Source organism: Lissotriton helveticus, chromosome 3_1, assembly GCF_964261635.1.
Source record: "Lissotriton helveticus chromosome 3_1, aLisHel1.1, whole genome shotgun sequence".
NCBI classification, from domain to species: Eukaryota; Metazoa; Chordata; class Amphibia; order Caudata; family Salamandridae; genus Lissotriton; species Lissotriton helveticus.
In genome coordinates, this window is record NC_136061.1 from 93,890,071 (window position 1) to 93,913,478 (window position 23,408).

The window sequence follows — 23,408 nt, forward strand, 5'->3', positions numbered from 1 at the left end:
TCTAGAGGCTTGGGAGATAAATGTTAGAGAATCTAGTGTCTGATGAGAGGCTGGAAGTTGCGCCAACATATTCGTCCCAAGTGGTCAATTCTACCTTGCCTACGTTGATATCGCAGAATGGCCCCTTGATTGATTGATTGACTGATTGACACTATGTGAATTTTGTGAATGTAAGGTGTGCGGGGAGGGCAGGGGGCTTACATGGCACGGTCTGCGGCACCACTGAATGTGATAGTTGACCCAAGTCACAGGCCCAGTGGACCCGCCCATAGCGGAGACGTATGCACCTGCAAGATATTATTGAAGAAAAGATAGCTTCCATATTCCATAACTGAGTTGGCAGAATGGATTGTTCTGGACAAGCATCCCATGCCTACATTCCCGTTGACTCTATATTTAGTTGAGAGAGCGGTATATTCCAGAAGTTAGAGGAAATAGACTCAAATATATAGTTAGAACCAGCTCTGATCAGGGATTCTATAGGGAAGGACACCGACTGCCTGTCGATGCCATATTACTTGTATTTTATATTCTTAACTAATTTTCATGCCAATTGTACAACATGTTAAACATGAAGACGTGATTTATAATGGTACCCCAGGACCGGAAGCCTAGGCACGCCCTGGAGCCATTGCTATTGGCTGAGATAGTAGTCATTTATACATAAAAATTCTCTCTTTTTTAATGCTTTGATTGTGCGAGAGCACATGTACTGTGATATTGTTGAATTTCTGAATAAAAACGAGTTAAGAAAAACATTATGCATGTTTGCATTTTGTTCTTCATTGGACGTATTAAAGTTCTACTTGTAATCCCTGGCCAATATAGAATTAAGTTCATATTCAATAAATGATTTTCTCAAAATTCTAATATCTTGTATATTTCCTTTACTTGCTGTCTTCTCCACCTTATCAGAGCAGCTTTCTCTCCCCATTTCCAAGATGAAACTCCATACGTTACTACATTAATTTGTTGTTTAATAGGCTTATCTTCATTCACATCTTGCTTTAATCATTGATACTAAATCCACTTCATGTCTTCAGAAAATTCTGTTTTATTTGGTACCTCTGGAGTGTGCCAAATGCCACTGGATTGTCATCGTAGCACTGTAAATTTTGAGGTAGTCTCAGACTAGAGGTAGCAAGATTGTCCAGGTAGGTTCATAGTTCAAGTAAGACTGATTTGGAAGAATGTGATTTGTGTGTTCCCGAGCAGGTGCTTTTGTTGTTTCTTTGGACTTGTTGCCTCTGGTGGATGTATGGGTGTCTTAGAGTGTGATGTAGAGCCCATTTCCTTTGTGGATACCTGTCCATTCCCAAGCTGTAGTTATTTCGTGTGTTAAGGTGTGAGCTTTTGAAAGCTATAAGGCCTGACAAGTGTAATTATCGATTTTTAGAATGATTCTTTCTTTCCTAGTTTTGCAAAGACCGTTTGGTTCTCAGTCATTGGAGGTTGCTGTAATCCAAAGGTAGTGGCAGTATTCAGTTGCTGTTTCCTCTTTATATTAGTGAACCTTATAAAGTTTGGAACAACTGGAGGCAAGTTTGCTTTCATAAAGTTAATGGTGTCATAAGTGCTGGTAAATTGTGTTCGATTTTAGAAGGTGTTTGATTTAGTGGTACGTTTTTGATATAATTAATTAAAATTGTTACAAAGTAAATCACATGGATAATGAGCATATATTGGCGTAGTCAACATAATTAAGCTCCACATAGGTCATAGGCACCAAACAAATTAATACGCTTTCATGCAAAAAAATCACTTTGATTAATTTAAAAAGACAAACCATTCAACACTAGCAACATGTTGATATTGTGCAGCTAAGTCATCCTGCGTACGCATAATCTTTTGACATGGGCGTCTAACAGATTAATGTGCATTTAGGCAGTAAAAGCGGTATAAATTGTTTAAGACAAGCCATTCAGTACCAGCAGCATCTTCATGTTGTGCAAATGAGTCATTCCATGCACGGTTAATCTTCTGCCCAAAAATCCATATGCCCTAGGTAGTCCTAACACTGAGCAGGACGTAATGCACAAGACCTTTGCACAATCTCCTAGCAGTCGTTAATGTGTGGACCCCATTTATATGTTGGTCTTCATGTCAACATTCAGTCATTTTGGTCCATTCAGTGCTCTTCCTATACGCATAAGCTACCTGTGGGGACGAGCCCCAAAAAGAAAGTGCTGATAATGCGGGTTGGTGCAACAGTATTACAGATGCCAGGGTAGCGAGGGCACTCACGTCTGCACAGTGCATAATTTGTAATATTAATACTGCTATAGTGCAGTTGGCTTCGAGGCTGTGCCACTACAGCTACTGCAGGAAGGCCTTTCAGCAGTAGCTTGGTTACCATCATTAATTTCTCAACTTTTGCCAGATCTGAGTCTCAAAGCAGTAGAACAGCACTTTGGCTTTAGTACATATGCGTACCCTTTGTGCTAAAAAAAAGTCTTAAAGTGCCGTTTGCATTCAGGAAAGCCGGGCAGATACAAATGAGATGTTCAAGGGTTTTTTCTCTTAAATTATATAGTCTGCATCGCTCTGATGCAATGCGTAATGTCATCTTGCATCAAGCTCTTTGATTGGTAGGGCCATTAGTCTTGCACAGAGAATTTGTTTAAGCGTTACCTTCCTCAGTGCACTATTCAGATATTGCTGGATTGAGGTCTCACTGTATGATTTTATAATATTTTTGTATCTTTTTAATTAAACGCAACTAAACACCTCAGGTTGGTATTGCTTTACAACAAAAGACTAGTATTTACTTCAGAACAAGATACAGACATTTGTTCAAAATGCACTGTTGCTCGAATATGAATTTCTGTTAAATGAAAAGACGAGGAGTTTGGCAGGACAGGAAGAAGTTGATTTAATTAGGCTGTGAGAAAGTCGACTGAGTTGCGACTGAAGAAAGTCTGTCATTGTACAAAGTTTCATACGACAATTTATACATCTCATGAAGTAGATTAAAACAATTCTGCACTCATAAATAACAACTTCGGGTCATCTGATGGCTCTCTACCTCGGGGAGAGCTATTCTGGGCAAGTGGGTATCTGTACAGATGTCTAGTGTGTGGTCGCTATGTGTGGTGTGCATGCTGTGCCCTGATTGTTTGAGTGTTTCTTTCTACATGTGACATCTAGCTTTGTGGTATTTTTGTGAAATGCGTGCCTCAGATCAAACTGTCTTTATTAGGGCCAATTTCCTCGGACTTGTTTGTGGTGCCATTCGCTTTGTGAGATTGACCAGTATTTTCCCTGTGTTTGCGCGTTTGTATTTGATCATGGGGAGGTCACCTTGGGTGAATCCGACAGCAATGATAAGAGTTCGCTAGAACTCCTACGAATAATGTGGCAACCATTGATATCATTTTGCTGACCTCCTCAATATTGTGTGTACAGTTGTCATAGCGTATCTTGATAGTGTGTTTACTGATTTTGGTTCTGTTATGCGTCTCTCGATCATGATGGCATACATTGAATTATTTCTACTGATGTTGACATTAAGCGTGCATTGTTCATGGTATTCATAGACATTGCATTTATGAGTTTTGACGTTCTGCGAGCATAGTTTATGGCATATATTGACATTGCTTTTGTTGGTATTGCCGTTGTCGGGCCTGCACACATCATGGTATACATCGACTTCAGCAATTCTAACAGCAATTCTACTTTTTTGTTGTTGTTAGGATCTGTAGTGCACATACAAGAAGTGTGCATTTGCAGTAATTAACAGTTGTGTAACTGGAAATGAGGAAGGCATGCGGCTTTTATAGCCCTATATATAAAAATGCATTTTTGCCTGCAAGGCGCACCTGCACTGTTGTCTCACTGCCTTTAAAGTTGAAGAAGTGGTCAGTGTTTGATGGGTTTCCCTTCTTCCTTTTTCCACAGTGAAGATTTGTGCCCCCGTTCTAGCTGGCACGGTACATAAAGCCATAGTTGCTGTACGCGCGAGTTAACATTTATCAAAGTTTTGTCTACCTCTTTTCTCTGTCGGTATAGTGTGCACACCCCTACCTTTGTGTATAACAGAAGACAGTACTCGACCAGTACTGTATCTATTCAGTGTGATTAGTGACATGTGAAGAACTTTACTTTATATAAACGACCAAACAGTTGGGTTTGTCTGTACGTGTTTCGACTTATCTGTTTTGTAATTGTAGAGAGCTACCTAGTTATAGCTGTGTTTTTAAACCTACAAAGAGATTCATTTTAAAATAAATGGTTTTTGATTTACAAGTAATTTTAATTGGATATTACGTTCAGTTTGTTGGAGCCTATACAGTTGGTGCTCCATGCAGATGTTTCGATTTGGAGTTCGAAAATCGGGACCAGCCGTCCTTTACTGTTCTGCGCCTTGTGGCAAGCCTGTGTTGTGAAATATTTATTTCTCCTCCAGGCTTTCGTCATTGCTTCTAAAGGTAGCACACACCTAATGGTCTTAAGAGCTTTAGCTCAACAGACGTTACACATTCTGTTAACATCTCCACGCAATGAGTAAAACGACATATCCAAGATTTATTTTTTATACAGACTTGAACAAGAATATTAGGGGTGAAAAGAATAAATAGCCATTTTTTTAATAACTGACGTGTAGGTTTTGAAAGATGTGCTGTGATATTTTTATCCTTTAAAAGCAAAGTACTGGTAGACCGGAGACGACAAAGCATGATTGGGTTAAGTTGTTAAGCAAAGCACACCTCTAGGGACAGCGGGTGGTGGAGGCTTGGTGTGGAGTGATTATTGCAGGCACCCTTAGTCCCCCGTGCAGCCCGAAGTACGACCATAGGAGATGATCACATCCTTGAGCAAGCATTTTCAAAGCCAGTAAGCCTTGCCTATGTGAGACCTCCTGGCTTTGCACATGTCTTTTAGCTATGCTGTACAGCAGCGTGGCTGCTTTTCAACATGGCAAAATGTTAGTGACGTGGAGGAAAGTGGCATTGCGTAGAGAAGTACACGTGTGTGTATAAGTAAGTGAAGCATCGATAAAGGCAGCATATATAGTGAAAGCAATATAAATAAGCTGTATACCTGTGTTTCAGTAATGAAGGCACATTGCCCTCCAGGAATAATACCAAAACTCATCTTTCTCCGTGCGTTGCAAAAAAGACTTGAAAGAAACTGTACTTGGTCCATGCTTCAGGGAGTAGCTAAAACAAACTAGCATTGACAAAGCTAATAGGTTAATCCTATGTGGCTTTTTCAATATTTTTTTAGCCATTTTAGTCCCGTGGCTAAATGTTAGTGGTGTGACATACAGTCAAGTGGTAAGAGTGGCATAGAGAGTGGACTAGAATGGAGTTTCATAATGGTGTGGATTAGAGTGGATTGAGGTAGTGGTATGGAGCAGAGTGGCATAGGTAGAATGGTATATAGTGCAATGGAGTGAGTAAAGAATAGTGTTGTGGAGCGCTGTTGTGTGGCGTGGAGCGCTGTTGTGTGGCGTGGAGCGCTGTTGTGTGGCGTGGAGCGCTGTTGTGTGGCGTGGAGCGCTGTTGTGTGGCGTGGAGCGCTGTTGTGTGGCGTGGCGCGCTGTTGTGTGGCGTGGCAAAGTAGTACAGGTGTGCATGTAAGTAACTAAAGTGTGATTAAAAACAGCAGCTAGGGTTACAGAAGACGTAAAACAATCAGATGTGCAAATACATGCAGTGTCATGAATGGATTAATGGTAAAGGAAACCCACTGTAAAATTAAAGTGCTTCTTTTTATTGCGTTAAAAAAAAAGCATCTTTTGAAGGCCTCTGGGGTTGGTATTGCTGGGGTATCTATTCAAAGGGAAGGCATCTATAACTAACGGTGTCTTTCAGATGGACAAGTTACTTGCCTTCCGTAACGATATATTTGTAAGAAACATAAGTTAGTTATAGATTCCTTACCGCCCCACCCATCCTCCTATCTGCGAACTGACTTCTAGGGTTACGGACTTCCTTTCAGGGCCCTAGTTTTGTGCACCAGTGGTCAGTGTCTCACAAGGTTCTGCGTTTCTGGCATGTAGAGTCTTGTACAGAACGGACGTCCGCGCTCGAGGGCGGCGTCTAGGTAGCTTCTGTGACGTCATCCCGGCGACCACGACTGTGACGACGAACGTGGAGTCAACCGACCCCACCTTCTGATGCGCAGGGGTACTGCTGATGAAAAACTTTCCGGATCCAGTCTGATGCCTGGGGGTAATTCTAAGGTAAGTAATCTATAACGAACCTATGTTTCTTACAGGCCTATCGTTATCGTTACCGAAGGTAAGTAACTGTTTTTTTTTGTGCGTTCACCCTCCTTCCAGTTAGTGGTAGAAATGGGTGTGAAGCCAATAATGGATCCCGGGCAGCTAAACGTTTCTGAAAAGTAGACAACATTCTGAATTCAGTAAGGGGTCATTTGTGTAGATCCATCAAGGTTTTTGTTTATAAACTAACCATTGAAATTTAAAAAAATTAAATTGAGTTGGAAAAAACAGCCATTTGTGCCTACGTTTATACCTGTAAGTTGTTCGAAGAATGGCAGATTTTTTTAAAGCAATATACCGTTGTCTGCTGGACCCTTCTGGTTGCAGGGATATGTAGGACTTGTAGGTTCACTAAGAACCCGAGGTTTCTTGTGGCAATAACTAAGTTCTGCCTTGCAATGGTTTTTCATTGTGTACCGGGAATACAGCAATTCATTGGGTATAATATAGAGTGAAAAATAGATATCAAGGAGACTTATGTTATTCCGAAATAGGAACAGAATATGGAGTTTAAAAGCAGTGGATATTTGCACATCTCCGAATTTGTGGGTACCAATACTAGCATGTGAATTAGCGGGCATTTTTAAAAATGACTTTTCTTTTTACATTGTCTTACATTTGGAAGGGAGAAACGCAATAAAAATCAATTAACACTTCTACTATTCCCCCCCTAAGTCTCCAGATAAAAATCATACCTTACTTGTGTGGGTAGGCCTAGTGCACGCTACAGGAAAGGACCCATAATGCAACATGGGCAATAGCATTTTCCAGTGTAAACTGACCCTTCTTTTGCAGTGGCCCTACCTGTAGATTTTGAACTCTATCTCAGCTGGCAACTAGTGAAACCTCGCAGTTTTAAAAACTAGACACCTAGGGGAATCCAGGATGGGGCGACTTGTGTTGATATCACCAGGTTCTGTTACGCAGAATCCCTTGCAAACCTCAAACTTGGTAAAAAAATAAATAAATAAAAACTGTAGATTCCAGAACTTTCCATCACAGAAATGTCAGAGCCACAAGCGTCCACACACCCAGCATTTTCCCCAAGACTCCAGATTAAAAAATGGTACCCTACTTGCGTAGCTAGGCCTAGTGCCAGTGACAGGAAATGGCCCAAAATGTACTGTGGAGATTTCAAAATTCTCCACAATACATTTTGGGCCCTTCCTGTCGCGTGTACTTGACCCACCCATGCAAGCGAGGTAGAACCTTTTATCGGGAGACCTGGGGGGAACGCTGGGCGGTAGGAAATTTGTTTGTAGGTTTTGCATCGGGGGCGTCTGCGTTTTTGGTTCTGGGCTCGGCGGCCGTGTAGGGAAATCTACCAAATCCAGACATTTCTGATAACAAGAATTTTGGGGAGTACAGGGAGGTGTGGCTTCCGTGGATAACCCCCCCCCCAATGTTTTCCTACCTAGAATCTTCTGCAAACCTCAAATTTATCTAAACAAATCATGTTTACCTCACATTTCTGTGTGGGAAAGTTTAATTAATAACCACTATCTTGCACTCGTTGGGGTGGAGGCAGAAAGGCTGTCCCTTTTGTGTTTTTGGGTGTGGGGGCATTGGCATGCCCCTTTTGGGCAGCTTCCCTACGCATTCCAGAATGAAATTATCCCTGGTTCCTAGTGAGCTTTCTGTGCCCAAGGGGAAGAAATGGAGTAATAACCCTTATCTATCCCTCCCCTCCCCCGGGAGGGGCAGAAAGACTGCTATTATGGTCTGTGTGGGTGGGGCTATTGGCAAGCCCATTGTGGGCAGCCCCCACTCCACTTTTATATAAAAAAAAAAAAATTAATCCCTAGAGCTTAATCGACTGTCTTCCCCTCCGTGGGAGGATGGGGCGGCAGAAAGAATACACTGAAAAAATTCCTTGGGGGGGGGGGGGGGGGGAGAGGTAGGGGTTGGTGGAGGTCTACCCCAGCCCCTGAGGCAAAAAAAAAAAAAAGATAATCCATGTAAATGGCAGAGGGATTTGGTGGTTGTGTACAGAGTACAGAATGGTTCCATCCTCTGCACACAAGCACCATGGCGCAGGATGGAACCATTACGTCCTGCGCACCGAATGGGTTATACTGCGTTGGTATTTCAAACTCATTGTCTGTGACTTCTATGCCCCGCCCCAGAAGGGGTGAGCTCTTCTTTCCCATTCTGTAGATATACAAGGGAAAAAGTTATCTTGCTTGGCCCCAGTGATGTCCCTTCCTGTGCAGATGAAGGATGGTATTCTATTTTAGCCAGAGCTGCTGGAAGATCACACCTCTTTGAGACTGAGGGTAACAAACGTTTTGTTAACATAAATATTATGACTGTTGTGCATGTCAATGTCCCAGTTACTAGCGGAAACATCGTGCAATTCCTTTATTTTTCAGATGTCCAGTTTTGTGAATTGTGATGACCTGATTTCTGTCTCCATGATAGTACACTTTGATTATTATAATCCAAAAACGCCTTGAATCATGCATTTGACAACCTGGTTATGACGTCCAGCCTCTTTGCTACAAAATTCATTGTTGCCTCCCAACAAGTCGTTTTAGAGCCTTTGTTGTGACCAGCTTGTTCCTTGCATAATTATGATTAGGTAGTGTTCGATGTTAGCCTTCATACTTGGTAGCCTCAGTTCTTGGAATACCAGTTTGTTTCTCAGACTGTACTTATTGTGAATTTTCATCAATGATCTATTGAAAGTGTTTAATGGTGTGCTCACATTCCATAGTTATGTAAATTTCACAAGCTTGTAGAAACGTATGCCCTTTGTTGATGGATAATGTAGTATTTCGTTGGCTACTGCATATTATTTTCAAACCTTGTAGGTAGTTCTCTGTTAAACTCTGTGACCATTTAAGGTGACTTGGGCTCGTGTTCCTTCTTGTTCATCAAAAGCACTTGCATTATTTTGCTCTTAAAGTGGATGGCTTGAATATGGTTATCACTCTCCCTACGCTCAATGATAATAGTATAGAGTTGGTGGAAGGTGGGAATTAATGATCAGGTATAGTCAAGTTTCTAGTCTAATCAAGTTTCCCAGATTCAAAACAAAATGAGTTGGTTTTGCCATAACTAGAGAAATGCTGCTGTTTAAAGGTATTTGCCCTGAGATTAACACTTTTCACACTGCAATTTAAGTCTCCTGTTAAACTAGATCAACATGTGGTTGCTTTTATGGTTCTATTAGGGTATCTTTCTTGGTGTTCTTTAGTTTGTCAGGTGAGATAGAGATATTACAAGACAAAGTTAAGATTTTTGGTTGCTGTTTTGAATTTAATTTCAAGAGGTACGATGTAATCTGAACCGTTAACAATAAGTATTAAACTTAAAAGTGAGCTGAAATTATAATTGATACACCTCTCGTTAGTGTCATTTTTAGACCAAGTTTCTTGTTGTCAAGAGAAATTGAACATTTGTATACAGATTCTGATATCTGACCTTTGTGTGCCCTAGCCAGGTTCACAAGAGTAATGAAGATGTTAAGGACTTAGAAGTCATTTCACTCCAGGCGACATTGTCTGCGAACCCGTTCCATGTGGATAGCCACGAACATTGTATGGATTGTGCTAGAGCCGCCGCTGTCCAGGGCAGTGGGTTTTGACATTGCAAAATCTTCCTCCATCCGGTAAGGTACCTTATAAGATTCTCTTGTGACCACCTTTGCAGTCTTGTCTGGCTTGGGGATTTTTAAATAAAGATAGTTTTCTTTTTAACTCATTGAGACTCCGTTCCTTAAAGGAAAAGGGATTGTTTGTTTTAGATTGGCCTCGAGTACAACAATAACTTTGACAGTGTGTTGATTTGTGATTTTTGTGTTTTCGTTCATTCGCTGCACAACTGTCTTGTCTGCTTTGGGTATACATTCCGCCGTCAGCATTTTGCTAGATTTTCTCTGTGGTAGAATCTTTGTTTCTGAATTTTACCTCCTGTGTAATATCATGGTGACCCCTCTTTTTATTTTGTAAAATCTTCTTTTTTTTTTTTGTGTGAACATATTAGAACACGGTTGGATGAAAGAGAATTAGGATTCAATGGTGCAGATTTTTTGCTTAATTTTCTTGTGGGCAGCAGCGTTCTACCTATACAGAGGATAATCTTGCAAAATATTGTCTTTTACAAGGATTGCCACTACCAACTAGTCTGGTTCTTCACAAACCTCACATGGGTAAAATTGACATGCCTATGCGTTTTTGTGATCGATATTATTCCTAGGAGCCTCAGAGGAGGTAGTGGTTTAACTTTTTTTTTTATACATTTAGGGAAATTAAAATGTCTAATTTTAACTAGAATGCAGTTTTCTCCTAGGGTGCATTTTATTTGTGAAATTTTCAGTTTTGTATTTTTCTCGACTGTAGGTGAATGGATGTTCGTTGAATAATATGTATGATATGGCAGTATATGTATCATTGAATCTTGTAAATGAATCCAATAATAGCAGCACAAGATGGTATGGGAGCAGGTCTGAATTGCTATAATAAGGGCATATCTTCTGCTATTGAAATACATTTGCATTCTGGCGCTTTACTTAGTATGGAGCTCTTTTGACTTGCTGGGCAACAAACCTACCGGGATTACAGTCACCGCCTGCCGCCACAAGCCCCTGCCACTGGTGTTGGTCTCCCCCCCGCTGCCGCAGCCGCCAGGACATCGTAGCGCGGCTGCCGGGAGGGGGAGACCACATCCCCCACGAGCCTTTGCGGCTGGACGCCGCTGTCAATCATTGTGCGCCCGGTGGCGCCTAAAAAGACCTGAGAGCCCCCGCGTCGCGGGACGCGTGCGGGACTGCGCCGGGAGAAGCCCGGGACAAGGGTGGGGCCGTCTGCGGCCGTCAGTGACTGGAAGAGGCTGGGCTGGGCCATCCCCCTTTCACCTGGACCTTTTGTGCCACAAGGAACTTTAAAGAACTTAGTCAGCAAGTAAGACTTTTTAGTGAGACTTTACTGAAGGTTGTTGTAATAGTTCTCTTATTCTTGTCTGGGCTCCTTTGTTAAAAATGAATAGGGGCCAAACTAAAGGAGGAGGGGGGGTTAGGCGTTGTGGGGACCCTTGACGCATTTTTTATCAGGGCCGAATCTGAATTACTACAGGAGATTGAGAAGACCCAAAAAAGGCTGTCCCTAGATTTTAACCGGGCCCCTGTGGGATTCTCTCTGCAGGGGCCGGTATTGGCAACAGACACTATGGAAACAAGAGGGGCACAAAATACACACGAGGTTCAGATACATAATCCAGCTACTGTATCCTCGCTTGTAGTCCTAGATACTCTACCCCCTGTTGCGGAAAACTCGGCCCCTAATCCACCCATTGCCTCAAAAATTCTTACTCGTCAGCAATGCTTAGCGCACGCAGGGAATGGTGGGGTTGCTGCTAGCACTAGTATTATATAAAAGGAAAGGAAGGCAGGTAGTACCCCAGTTACCACACACAAAGTCAGCAAAGTACCTAAAACTAGGGGCTCCCAGGGGAGGAATGGCCGTCCACAAAACACTGTCACCCAAAGTAAAAATGTTATCCAGTGTGAACCCTCCGTACGCTCCTACGCAGGTCCAGTCTGATATGGAAAATCGCTTTATAGCGAAATTAGAAGAGAAACTACAATCCATATTTAACCCAATTTTTAGGAAACTTGAAGATATAGACGGCAGATGGTGCAAAATTGAGAATCATCTATTGTCACCCTAGAGCACCTTGGGGGGGCGGGGGGGGGGGAGGGAGGGAGGGAGGGAGGGAGGGAGGGAGGGAAGGGGTAATTGAGCCAGCTGTCAGGAATAGGGAAGGAAACAGGGAAGAAGCCACGGGACAAAGTACTTTGCATAATGGGTCTATCATGGGACAAAGTAGTAACACCAAAGCTCCCATGGTTGAGACGCATTATGGATCCTGCCCGTGTAAAAATGAGTTGTAGGCAAGAATCCAATAAGGGCGTACCTCACGGCTTGGCGCATGGAACTAACCATCGCCCAAACAGAGCTAACCAGTTTAACCTACCCCCTGAGGCTACTCCTTTGACAGTTATATTACCGAATGACCCCCCCCCCCCCTTGCAGCAATGAACGGAGGAACATTGGTTATCTCTTAGAAATAAAGCCCTCCACCACCTCGACAACTTAACTGGGTTGGGCAGCTGCCTCTTCAGAGATTTTAAAATGACACGCAGAGTCCCCTGGATTGAGGACTCTGTGAAATTGAGTGGTGGGGACTCTGTGGTACTTAATTTTGGGTCTCTGCAAATTGTTAAATTGATTCTTGAGAGGGCAGGGACAAGGAACCGAAGGGGTGTAGGTATTAATATCCTACCCCTAGGGTTCTTTTATCGTAACACAGTACCAATAGAAAGAAGCAGGATAGACATGTCTGGCAGGGCATAATCCTGGGGACCAAATGAAATTACTGTTCCAACGCAAAACAGATTTGAGATATTTACCAACCTTGAGGAGATAGACTGACTGGATCCCCCAGTATTAGCAGAGATCACCACGCCTAGTAGGACAGCAGTAAATAAGGAGTCTCCTGTATTAAGTGCCCCGATGATGAATACTGATGTAGGGACAAGGATACTTAGCTGGAACATCGCTGGGCTAAGTAACAAGGCCAACGACACTAAATGGAGGGATTGTCTCACTGAGTGCGATATCATTGGGCTGCAGGAAACCTGGGACATTAAAAATACATTTCTTTTGGATGGTTATACAGCATTTTGGTCACCAGCAATTCCTTCCTCCATGGGGAGGGCGAAGGGAGGGTTACTGACCTTGATCTCTCTAAGAATTGAGGGCACTTACACCAAAGTGGAGACTGGTACACCTTATTGTTTAGCCGTGCAAATCCTAACCAAGGATGCTGGTATTTGGCTTATTGTCAATTTTTATAACTCTTTTGATAAAGCTTTTTTAAATGAGCACCTAGTCAGTCTACATGACTTTTTGGAATCGTATAGTAAAAAAACTACACATTGCTATTTGGCTATTGTGCTGGGCGATTTTAATCTTCACTGCTGTAAAGTAAACTGTTATGTTTGGGATAGCCTAGGACCGACTGACCAAGAGAATATACACTTTGAGCATTCGCCACAGGGATCCTATTTGGAGGAACTGGTGGCAGAAAATGACCTGACTTACCCAAAACAAACGGAGGTGGAAGTCCCTACTTTTAAAGGCAAGGGCCTTCGATCAACCATTGATTATATTTTTGTTAGTATGGCAGTGGCCAACAGGGTAAGTGGGTATAGTTTTTCCTGGTCTACCTTTAGTGATCACATCCCTGTCACACTGACCTTGTTAGACTTTTTAAAGAAAAAGGAAAAACCTAATAGAACAGTGGGTATCTTGGCTACAAGGCCCACAGACCAAGCTCGTCGACTAGCGGGTGGTGCCTCATGACTTTCATGACAACTTAGTAGCTAAGGTTGGTCCTGAAATGTCAATCTGTCTGATAGAAGGCAAGGTGGATGAGGAGGTGTTGGTGGCCTATGCTAAAATCTGTGATCAAATTGACAGGGATCTTAAACTGCCATGTAAGGGTCGGGAGAGATGGTTTGACCACAATTGTTCCATACCCCTCGGGATAAATTAGCTATAGCCGGCCTAAGGCATACATATAAAATGGCCTTAAGGAACCGGAAGAAGGAAATCAGGGAGGAGGCTTGGAATGAGCTTTTATCCTTTGATGTTGTCAATAATAGCGCTAAATTTTGGGTGGTGGTCAATAGGCCCTTTTTTCACGAACCCTGTCATGGCGAGCTTGATTGTGGTATTCAGGAACAGGGTTGGTATAGTCATTTTAAACAAGTTTATGATGGGGAAGATATGCGTCCTAAGCTGGACCTTAATATTTAAGAATACACCCTATCTTTTACTGAGCTAGAGGTATCGGAGGCAATAATCCAAATGACGAGCAATAAGGCCCCTGGACCGGACGGAGTGCCGGCAGACTTTTTTAAATCCGACAATAAGACCTGGTCAAAGATATTGTATAATGTCTACGTCAATGCCTGTCAACTGGGTCTGCCTAATACATGGGCAAAATCTGTTATAGTTCCAATCTTTAAAAAAGGTAATAGAGAGGATCCTAGCTGCTACCACCCGATATCTCTCATTGACTCCTCAGTTAAGGTACTAGGAAGGGTGGTGTTAAGCCAATTAACTGGCTGGCTGGAGGAGACTGGAACACTCTGTCGTGCAGTATGGCTGCAGAAAGGGGATGGGCACGATAGACCAATGCCTAAAGCTACAATTATTGATTGGGAAATATACAGTCGCCAAAAAGGGTGCACTTTTCCTGGCCTTTATGGACCTGTCTTCGGCCTTTGATCGAGTGAATAGGTCCAAATTGTGGACTATGCTTCTGACCTTAGGTGTTGACAAAAAACATCATCCACTTTCTAGCAGATCTACACAGGGATTTATCTGCTACTGTGAGGTACGACCAGCTGGGCAATTGCACCGAAGGAATACCCATTGTAAATGGTGTCAGGCAGGGGTGTATCTTGGCGCCCCTGTTTTTCACACTTTACATTAATAATTTGGATTCCACTGCACGTGCTTCATGTAAAGATATTCCCTGTGCTGGGAAACGTATGATTCCGGACGATGCCGCTCTTAGCTAGAACCGCGGTAGGACTCCAATTACTTTTAAATTCCTTTGCGGTTTTCATGAGATCACTGGATCTGAGCGTACACTTTTCCAAATCTCATGTAATGGCCATTGGTCAGAGAACCACAAGGGTTAAAACTCTTCATTGTGAGGGGAACATTTTAACCAGGGTCTCGATGTTCCCAGATTTAGGAGTTCTATTTGATTATCAGGGATCCTGGGGAACTCGCATTTTAGCCAAAAAAAACTGTTTTGACTAGAGCAACATCGGCTGTCTTAGGTTTCGCTCGCAAATTAGGAGCCAGACCAATGAAGGCCCTTTTTCAAATATACAGAGCTAAATGTGTATCCATTGCAATGTACGGGGCTGATCTCTTGGGGCATTAAGAATGTGAAGGCCGTTCAGATGGTTGAAGACAGGTTCCTTAGGAACACTCTATCCGTCCCGCAATCAACAGCCAATTACATTGTCCATCAGGAATGTGGAATTGGCTTGGTTGAAGATTCAATTGCTGTGGCACCCTTGTTAAAATGAATAGTGACTTGGCTAATCCCTGAACTAGTGCTAAACCACGAAAGATTGTATGGCACTTGATTGTGGGCATTGTATTCCCTGGCTTAAATATGTCCATAATCTATCAGAAAAGTTGGATAGACCTAATTATATAACTCACCAGAAAAGTTATTGAGGGGAGATGTAAAATGGACAAAAGAAACATACTTGCGAGTAGCCACTATGGCAAGAGAAGAGAGGGAGCTGGAAAAGGCGACAGTAAGGGTTCATCAATTGCGGAAAACTACCCTGGCCATACCTGGATATTGTCACAAACCCTAATCACTGATTATTATTGTTTAGATTTAGGCTAAATCTATCTCATTTTCTCCTTGGTGATACGCCAGGTTGGAAGAGGGTTGAAGATCTTGGGGCTTGCACTTGTGACAATTTCTCTGGGCAGGACATTATGCATTTTATGTTTTTCTGCGAGCATCTTACTGGTATTCGGAAGCGCTTTATTCTCCCAATTTTAGCTAATAAGGGCTTTGTGCAAGTTAAGCCAGCCCTACTCTATCTGCAGATGTTTACAAATGTATGGGAAATTTTTAACATTGCCAACTTTCTCTCTGCAGCTGCTAGAACCATAAGGAAAATAAGCTAAGCTCAAATTATACAGGTTTTAACTTATTGTCGTGTCCTGATGTAATTTACCCAAACTGCCTTTTCGATTGTTTTATGTTTGTAAATACTCGTATATTTTAAACATTTCACGGCGAAACCTCATGATCCTACATATCGACTTTGGTTCCGCCTCTGTCTCTCATTGGCTAGCTCCATAAATGGTGGCTAGCCATTGGGAGACAGAGGCTGTCAATCACGCTTTCTGGTGAAAACGCGATTCGGGGGCGTTTCTGGGACTTTTTTAAGTCCCGCCCCTTTGTCCCGGGCCGCGCTGTCATTGGCTGCCGGCCCGGGACACCCCCGTGATGTCATTCCCCGGGCCGCGCTGTGATTGGCTGGCCGGCCCGGGACCTGACTTGTTTATTGTATGTTAAGAAATATTTTTAGAATTCTGATGATTTGGTTTTAAAGACATTCCCAGTAAGAGCAAAGATAGAGTTAAACACTAAACGATTCTGTGTAAAACTGCACTAAAACCTACCAATACGGCAGGGTATGGATGTGTAGCAGACAGCACCTTTCATTACCATGTACAACCCCGCCCCCCTTGTTAAAAAAAACATATTTGCTTCGGGGGATTACAAAACTACAATAACTTGAATGGCAAGAATTTTTTTTCACTCCATAAGCAACATGCACCTGACACGAGGCCACTTGGGAGCTGTGTGTACAGATCTTTGCCGGAAGCACACCAACCCACCGAGTTGTCTTTTAATCCCGTAGCTGTGCTCATGTTTGTGCAGCTCGCACATTGACCCCCTTGTCTAGCCCCAGCTCCACTCGCACCCTCCCCTCTCCTCACACGGCCTCTGAGGCAGGACCCTCCGCCCCCGGCTCCTGGCGCCGGCCGGGTGTGACCTCCAGGCTCTCCCAGGGCGCGCAGACATCGCTGGGGCCCGCCTCGCCTTCCCGCCTGCCTCCCCCCTTTGTTCGGCCTGGGCGGCGGCCCGCTCGGGTGGGCGAGCCCAGGTGCCGCGTGCCCGCCCACCTGAGCTGCACCCTCGGCCCCGCCCGCCTGTCGCCAGGCCACCCTTGAGCTGCGTGGCGCGCGCGGTGTGGCATCAGCAGGGCCGCGCGCGCTCCTCAGGGCTGCAGCAGGCAAGACACTTAAAGGGCCTGCCGCCGTCGGCGGTGCAGCTCGGGCGGCTAATGCTTTTGCTGCGGAGATCGTCGTGCCTTCCGATTGGCCACAGCTGGATACTAAATACGTATCACCTAGGTTTGTAGGCTATTCGGCCGAATGCGGAAGCTTGTCACTTACATGACACATCGATATAGCACGTCTGGCTAATGCGCCTGCTGCAGGCATTGATGTGAAAATTACGACGTCTGATTCTAATCAGATAGCTCTAGAATTTAATATGGGATTCCAAGAGGGACCACGTGCAGCCTGCAGTGACGGTGCTCAGTTTGTTAATGTGCCTAAATCTTTAGAGATTTTTCTGTTTTAGTCAGAGGCTGGGAGTTAGTGAGCTCTGGCGAATGCATTTATTAAAAGAAAAAATCCAGGCGGCTGGCCATACGAGTATGAACTTTAAGTGACACCTGTATTTGCTGGCTCCTTCATCACTTCTTGGTGTCTATCTGTTGTACGGAAATCAATAAAATGCAATGGTCCATATTTATTAATTACCGGTTAGCTTTTCTTAAAATAAACGAGTTTTCATAAATCTTTTAAAAAAAAAAGCAAAAAAGGAGTATACCAAAAATTATCTTGCAGGGAATGCTCAGTATACGATATTAGATTAAAGGTTTTGTTCAATGCAGTAACATTTATTTACTCTTAATCAATACTGTCACTAACAGTTACATACTTTCTCAGTGCATGCCAGGGAGTAGTGCTATGACGTACACAGTACTGATTTTTGTAGACCAGTATTGTGTTATACATAGAGGATACATAACAGGTAACCATGTAATCTGATCCAAAGTTGCCAAAGAGGGGTTTTGATGACATCCTAAACAGCGCGAGGTTTGTAAATGTGACCAGAACCCCAGGATAGCAATATAGGTCCATATTATGAATATTACCAGTTATATACTTTTTACATTTCATATATATTTTAGGGTGTTTGGTTTGAAAAAGGATGTTTCATTTATTTTAGAATGCATGAAATGCTTTATTATAGTGTTTGATTGTCTCCAGTCAAAATTAGAACTGCATATAAAAAATGTATAGTTTTAGAGGGAATAAAGAAATTGTTAAACACATTCTGCTGCCAAATGGGGATATTCTTGAAGCTGCTCTTTTCGAAGTGCAGCTAACAATGGGAACAGGCTAGGTTTAGGTTCAGTTTCCCATATATTATTATTTTGTGGATAAAACAGTAGTCAGTGCCACTGGATTTATGTGACGGTGGCTGCCGTGTTTACCACAGAATTAAGATTTTGCCACACTTGCCACACTTGCCACATAATTTGTAGAGGTCATCAAAAATGTTGCTTCTGATGGATACTTCTAACCGAAGATTCCTCACCTTTCAAATATCCCCAGGTGCCAGCCTGGATCTTATCCCCAGGGGCCAGCCTGGCTCTAGAAGACTTAACCCGCATTTCTCGCGTGCCAAAAGGTGGCACCATGTTGACTTTGTTTGATCCCGGAAGTGCAGATGGAGCAGCATCTAAGTGCCACTACTGCACATCGACTTCAGTTACTTTCTTTCTGTGCCTTCGTACGCAGATCTTGAGCTTACTTTCAACTTTTTCCTCATCCATTGCCAAGTTTTATGTCTTACAAAATACTTTTTTTCCAGGGTGCAAGGGAACAGAGTCCCCCTAAATCCATAGGGGTTTAAGCCTTAGAACGACAGTTTCAGACACATGTTTGAGACACATCCCCAGATATGTGCCTTTGGTATTGGGGTTCAGTGCACAACTCCAAGGCCTGTGAGGAGTGTGCCCTTATGACTCAGAATGCGATCTGGATATACAAAGTGATGTGTCGCCAAACACCGAAGGACGTCTCGGAAATCCAGCTCAAAATTGAGAGCGCAGACCCCTTACCGCTTTCGAGGATAGTGGGATCAACCCAATTCGTTCATCGTGACTCCCCCAGCAGGAGTATCAAAAAGAAAAACTCTTATCTGACCTATATTTCTTTACCAAATGGTCTCCATAAGGCTCATGCTAGAAGCAGGTACACCATACAACGACCAGACAGACTAATTATACAAACATTGTGTATAGGTTTTAGTCCTATGGTCATGGGTTCTCTGGGCGTGAGTACCTAGTGACAGGCGTGGCAAAAAGGCATGTTCTGTACCTAAGAGACACCGATGTACACCACGAGGGTCTTGCCTATTCCACAGTTTAGAGTGCTGGCAGGGGATATGTCACAGGGCATGACCAAGTTTCATCCCATTTGAGTAGTAATCACTTGTCATGGTGGTAAGAAGAGGAATCGTTAAAATGTATCTTTAAAACCCAGGAAATTCCCTGAAAAACTTTGGTTAAGATACCCAATGGATTTAATACCTAACATGTATTATAAACATCCTGTCGCTGGCATAAAGTTTTTTTTGTGTTGGCCTTGAGGTCTTCACAGGTTTCGTGTTTGCAGTTTTCGGAATCTAGATTCAGTCACTCACTCAAGTCATTCATAAAAAGTAGTCTAATATACTGTCTTTACGTTACCTTCCAGTGGCATGCACATTATCTAAATTAGGCATGAGAATGGGATTATTGAATAAAAATAATATACTTAAAGACAATACTTAAAGACTTATCTTAAAGATAATACTTGGCGTTGTCTTAGCTATTTAGGGAAATTTATGATTTTATAAAAGTTAAAAATGAATACGTTATTTTTTTCATGAGTAAATTGTGAGACTTGCACCAGCCATCCTGTTTTTTTTTTTTTTTTTTTTGAGGACTTGTGTTAATTCTTCTAGACTGGTGATGCTAGTAAGTACAAAAGTGGTAGAACCAGCATCTAGGTCTTTTCGGGATTTCGGACACACTATTCTAAAGGACAAGGCGGTGTTCTTGTTGAGCCATAAATATTGCCATAGGCCAATCGGAGTTTGTCAATCTCATTTGATTGGTAATGCATTCTGCATTATAATTTGCATCCCACTTTACAGTGTTTACTTTGTAGACACATCAGTCTGAATATTTCTCTAAATTTATTTTGAAATAATTTTGTCTGTATCCATATTTTTTGAGATGTGTAAACAAGTTAATTTGCTACTCCGATATTTCCATATGTATTTCACAGATAAATGTAGACTTACAGGTTCATCAGGCATCCACTTGTATTACGCATACCTCAAATGCAGCATGCTTATTTGAAAACATTACCATTCCAGTACACTGCAGCTTTATAAAACAAGCATTTACAATGCAACGGTTTCGCCTTTGGAAAAGTTTGAGCTATTGGCATTGTAAATGACAATTTGGATTTATGTGTTGGTTTTGAAAACAGATAAATGGCATTGTCATTTACATTGCCAATAGCTCTAAGTTTTCCAAAGGCGAAACCATTGCATTGTAAATGCTTGTTATCTCTTGACATTATATGTCTTTTAGTATGCTCTTATGGTTTACATATAAACCGAATAAAGTAAATTTGACTGACTAGTATTGATTTATATGAAATCGGATATCAGGATTTTGCGGATTATGATGGTTTGGTACATGAACCCAATTGGGCAATGTGTAATCTTTTACTCTGAATGATTTGAATTGGTGCATCTGCTCACTGGAGCTGTGTTTTGGATGATTCTTTTTGGAATCCCTTATTTTAAGTGAAATCTGTTGCAAAGGGCAGAAGTGTTAATGTTTGGGCTTTTTTGCAATGGTCATTTTTTTTATATCAAACTTAAGATCTTTGTATGTATAAAAATGTGATTTCATCTAGCAGTGCAGAAAAGCTCCATCTATTCATACATATTCTGTAATGCACAAATGATAAGAGCATGATTCAACCAGTAGCTCATCTGTATGCAGCACAACCCTCTAATTATGAAGGTTTGCTTGGTTGAATTCATATATGTATACCAATATTTAAGTGTATATTTGAGACTAAAATGTATAGAATTTTAGAACACTACTGATGTTTACAGAAAAATGGTTGAATTTCCAAAATATACTTCAAGTTGGCAATTTAGTGATAAATAATGTAGCACTGGGGCACTTAGTACTGGTATTATCATCTTGTTGCCAGGAGCATTTAAACTATATCTGTAATGCATTACTCATGTAAACGCATTCTAACATTTGAAAAAACATTTGAAAAAACCTCTTTTGTTCAAAATGTCCGGGACCATTAACTGAGCACTTAATCCCCTCCTGTACCGCCTGAACCCACGAGGCCCCTCAGCAGCTCCACTTAAGATAACAAAACTGAGATAAGACTCCCCATGGCATGCAAGATCCTGAGCCAGCCGGAATAGAATCTGAAACTGCTCTTCCCTGCTCTGAAAACAGCAACAACTAAAAGAGGACTAATGATTCTATCCCCCCTACTTGACGGCCATTTTTTAGATTACTCTTTCTCTCTTTGGCGGCCATCATGGACTAGTCTTTCTGACTACTGTTTACTATCGGTACCACAGACTTTACATAGCTCTGTATTTAAATCTTTGTGTGCTTAAGTGTTTGCCTTTTACTGCATTATTATATTACTATTGGTATTTTTACACTTTATGTAACCTACACCCATTTTCACTTTTCCTCACTGACAGTGCACTGATTGCTACCTCATATTCTACCGGTTGATCACTAGTGTCATATTTGTTTATTGCAGTCATTTGTTTGCACCTATATTGGTTCTAGTAATTCATTAGTATTTTATCCCTATTTGTATACTGTATATGTTGTAAGCTGCACCCATCTCACTTTTATCCCTATTATTCACTGATCGCTACCTCATTTATTTGGTTCAGTCTTGTAGCTGCTCCCATCTCACTTTAACACTTTGATGCACTGATTACTACCTCATTTATTTCGTTTAGTCTTGTAAGCTGCACCCATTCACTTTCTATTCCTGGATTACACCGATGCTACCTCTTACATTCTGATGTGTCAATTTGGGTCCATTTAACTGATTGCTAACTCTCATATATTGTACATTTTGTAAGCTGCACCTGCGCACTGTTTGTTCCTGGATTGCACCGACTGCTACCTCTTATATTTTCTGCCTACTTTTTTGCCACTCACTAGTGTCACTCCTGTGCTTTGGAACCAACGGCTGATAGTTGTTGTTTGCATATGTGTATTATTATCGTTCTTCCTCCCACACCCACCGTTTACAGCCATCCTAACATGGATCTCATTGGCAAGCACACATATAGAATCAACTACCCTTCCACTCTCACCAAAAAAGCCGCTAAACGCTTTAAACACAACTTCATGAGGTCGCACCCTGAAACCCCCTTTGCCGACACCTACTTCTCACCGGGCAATGGAGCCCTGAACATTGATATCATCTTCCACACCTCACGCAGAGCTCAATGGAGAAAAGCGTTCCTAACCCTACTCACCGTCTCCACCACCAGGAAAACCGCTCATGGCCTAACTCTCTCCATCACACCTTCCCAACTCTTCCCTGGCAGAACCACCATTACTATCTACAATAACGGGATTGTCCTAATTCAATCCACAGACAAGAACCTGGAACTACTAGACCACCTGTTACCCAAGTTCAAAGAGCACCTTTCCAAGCTGCGGACCTCCACCCATAACTCCTCCAGCACTATCACTCCTGACGTTGCAGCCCCCACCCACAACCCTTCTAACATAGCTCAGCAGCGGATCCACACGCACCTCACCTCTACCCCCAGCACCCTAGTCAATAGCCCACCTGCTGTTACCACCCCACGCTCCCCAAGCGCAGTCACAAATATCTCCCCCTCATACACTAGCCGCCCCTCTAACACTATCCCCTTGATCCCCACACATATCACTCCCATTCCTCTCTCCCCTGACATAACTCCCACCCACAACCCCTCTTACCTAGATCCGCACCAGAACGACACACAACAAATCCCATCCTTTGTTCCCCCCCACTCTCAGTCCCCACGTGAGAACACTCCCCCCATACATCCTCGATACCCCCACATCCTCGATACCCCCACGCTCCCTTCCCCCCACCTTACACCCCCCACGAACCCCACTGAACACACCACCGTCCGGAGCTTATCTCCCCCCTCTTCCCCCCCCCCCCCATGACAGATCCTTCTCCCCCTCTCCCCCCCTGCTCCACCCTCCCAACTAGACCCACAGAACATACCACCTCCCTTACCGTAGCATCCCCTCCTCTCTCCCCTCCCATTCTCAGCCCCCACTACCTTCCTGCCACCCCCGTTGTCTTCAGCCTTCACTCACTCTTCAATTCATCGGCACCGTCTCCCACCGACGTCTCTACCTATGCCTCCCACCTCCCCCCTACCTCACCCACACCCCTCGCCCACAAATTCTCCC

General features: G+C 42.8%; 1 protein-coding gene across 4 annotated transcripts in view; it reads left to right on the top strand.

Moving 5' to 3' along the window:
- PAFAH1B1 (platelet activating factor acetylhydrolase 1b regulatory subunit 1) overlaps window positions 1-23,408 on the top strand; it is a 593,618-nt gene that overhangs the window by 52,472 nt on the left and 517,738 nt on the right. The window contains exon 1 of one of the 4 annotated variants that reach the window (XM_078679311.1): window positions 9,671-9,842. The exons of 2 other annotated variants lie outside the window; for them this stretch is intronic. The gene's annotated coding sequence lies outside the window, so the exon portion shown is untranslated. Of the gene's footprint in view, window positions 1-9,670; window positions 9,843-23,408 lie in introns of those variants that run through there. One more of the 4 variants, XM_078679309.1, reaches the window with a different exon arrangement.